General features: G+C 82.8%; 1 non-coding gene across 1 annotated transcript; it reads right to left on the reverse strand.

Moving 5' to 3' along the window:
* Positions 1–147: 147 nt before the first annotated feature.
* LOC141477880 (5.8S ribosomal RNA) lies at positions 148–300 on the reverse strand. Its single transcript, XR_012463795.1, has one exon. It is a non-coding gene; the product is annotated as a 5.8S ribosomal RNA (ribosomal RNA).
* Between the last annotated feature and the right edge of the window lie 2,200 nt (positions 301–2,500).

Genomic DNA, 2,500 nt, shown 5'->3' on the forward strand with positions numbered 1-2,500 from the left:
GGCCTGCGAGGCGCCCCAGCCGCGCCGCAGCGGCGCGCCGCGCCCCGCCGACCCGACCCGCCCCCCCCCGACGCCGCAAGGGCGAAGAAGGGGGGGCGGCGGCGACGGCGGCAGCGGCGGCGGCCGAGCCGGCGATTGATCGTCACGCGACGCTCAGACAGGCGTAGCCCCGGGAGGAACCCGGGGCCGCAAGTGCGTTCGAAGTGTCGATGATCAATGTGTCCTGCAATTCACATTAATTCTCGCAGCTAGCTGCGTTCTTCATCGACGCACGAGCCGAGTGATCCACCGCTAAGAGTTGTCTGCTTTTCGGCACCGCCCCGCGCGCGCGGGAGGGCCGGGACCGCTCCGCGGGAGCGGCCCCTCCGGACAGCGGCGGCCCGCCGGCCCGCCCGCCCGCCGGCCCGCCCCCTCCGCAGGGGACGCGACGCGGCGCGGCGGGGCGAGAACGACGGGGCCGCCTCGCCTCGACTGACCGTACCGACACACGACGAGGAGAAAAAAAAAAAAAGCCCCGAGCGGCGAGGGCGCCGGGAGCCCGCGCTCCCGGCCCAAACCGGCGGAGACGAGCGCCTCGCTCGCTTCGGGGGGCGGCCCAGGCGCCCGGGCTCGGCCCGGCCTCCGCGCGGAGGCCCACGACGCCCCCGGCCGCGCCGCCTGCCCGCCTCTCCTCGGGGACGCGGGACGCCCCGCCGGCCCCCCCGCGCGCGACGGCTCCGCCGCGCCGCGACGTCCTTCTCCCCTCTCCCGCGGCTCCGGCCCGCCCCGCCGGCGCCCGGCCGCGGCCTCCGCCGCCGCGCCGGAGGCGGCCACCGCCGGAGCCCGAGCCGGCGACGCGCCGCCCGCGGCCGCGCCGGACGGCGGCCCGCCGCCGCCTCGCGGCGGCCGCCCGCCCGGAACCGCCGCCGCCGCCGCTCCTCGCCGCCTTCCGCGGGCGCGCGCCGCGCGGAAAGCGGACGGCGCTGAGGCGGGGGCGACGCCCGCTCTCCCCGTTTCCACGCGGAGACCGGGAGCGGGACGCCTCCGCCCGCCCGCCCGCTCGCCCGGCGCCGCCGGGAAGGGCGGCGGGGGAAGGGCGGCGGACGGGGCCCGGGCCGGGACGGCCGCGCCTGGCGGCGGGCGCCCTCCGGCCGGCCGGCAGGCCGAGCGGCGACGCCGCCGCTCGGCACGGGGTGCCGCCTTCGCCGGCGCTCGGCGGCGGCAGACCGCCGCCGGAGCGCTCGCCGGGGCGGGGGACGGAGGGAGGGAGGGAGCGGAGCCGCGGCGCGCCGCAGCCGCGCCGCGGAGGCGCGGCGGCGCGCCTCCCGGGCGAGCCCCCGCCGCGGGGACCCGCCCGCCCCCGGCGGGGAGCCCGCGCTCCCGCCGGGGTCGCCCCGTTTCGAGGCGGGCGAGGCCGGACACGGCCGGCCGCGCCGCGGTCTCTCCGCCGAGACCGGTCCGCGGAGAGGGGGGGGCAGCGGAACCCCTCCCCGGCACGGCCGCCCGCGGGACGAGCGCGGGCGACGGCCGGCCGTCCGTCCCTGCGCCCGGGAGCTTCCGCGGAGAGACTCCAGCCCCCTTGCGCAGGACGACGACGACGGCGGCGCCGCCCGGCCCGACCCCCGGGCCGCGCCGAGCCGCCCGAGTCTTTAAACCTCCGCCCGGCCCCCCGCGGCCTTCGACCCCCTGTGTATCGCTACGGCGAGGGAGGGCCGCGGGAGAGCGCGGACGCTAGGTACCTGGCCCTGGGGTGAGGGAAACGACCACCTCTGGGCCCCGCGGGGGTGCCTCCCCCGCTGCCGCCTTCGGGGGAGCGTCCGCCCGCGGGGGCGCGCCCGACGTCCGCCGCCACAGCCTCGTCCTCCTTCCCGGGGCCCGGGGTTTCCCTCAGCAGCCCGGCGCTGCGCCCGGGAGGAGAGCCGCGGCTCGGGCCGCCCGCTCGCGCGGGAAGGCCGCCCGGCGGTCGCCTCGCCCGCCGGAGGGCGGCCAACGGCGGCGGCGCAGCCCTTCCGCCCCCGCCCCCCGCCCCGGCTCCCCTCGGCGGGGAGGATCGGGGCGCGGAGAAGAGACGGGGGACGCGCGCCGCCGCCGCCGCGCCGCCAGGCGCCCGCGCGCCATCCCGGAACGCCCGGAGACCCCTCGCCGCCTCGCGCGGCCGGGCCGGCAGGGCAGGCGCGGGGCCGGCTGCGCAGCCGCCCCCGGCCTGGGCGCGGGGAGAGCCGGGGGAGCCGCCTCCCCCGGCCCCGAAGGCCCTCGCTCTCGTCTCCCCGCTGCCCTCGCGGCCGGCCGCCGGCGCCGCTCGCCGCTGCCGCCGCTCGCCGCTTCCTTTCGGACCGAGCGGGGCTCGGCCGGCGGCGGGCGTCGCCGCGCCCCGCGCCGGCGGCGCGACCCTTCCCGCGCGCTGCCGCCCGCGCTCTGACCGGGCCGGCGCCCCTCGCCTCGCCCCCGGGGGCCGCCGCGGCCCCCTCCCCCCCTTCTCGCCCAGGCGAGGGCGGGGAGCGGGCGCGCGGGGGATCGGTCC

Source organism: Numenius arquata, unplaced genomic scaffold, assembly GCF_964106895.1.
Source record: "Numenius arquata unplaced genomic scaffold, bNumArq3.hap1.1 HAP1_SCAFFOLD_1636, whole genome shotgun sequence".
Taxonomy (NCBI): Eukaryota; Metazoa; Chordata; class Aves; order Charadriiformes; family Scolopacidae; genus Numenius; species Numenius arquata.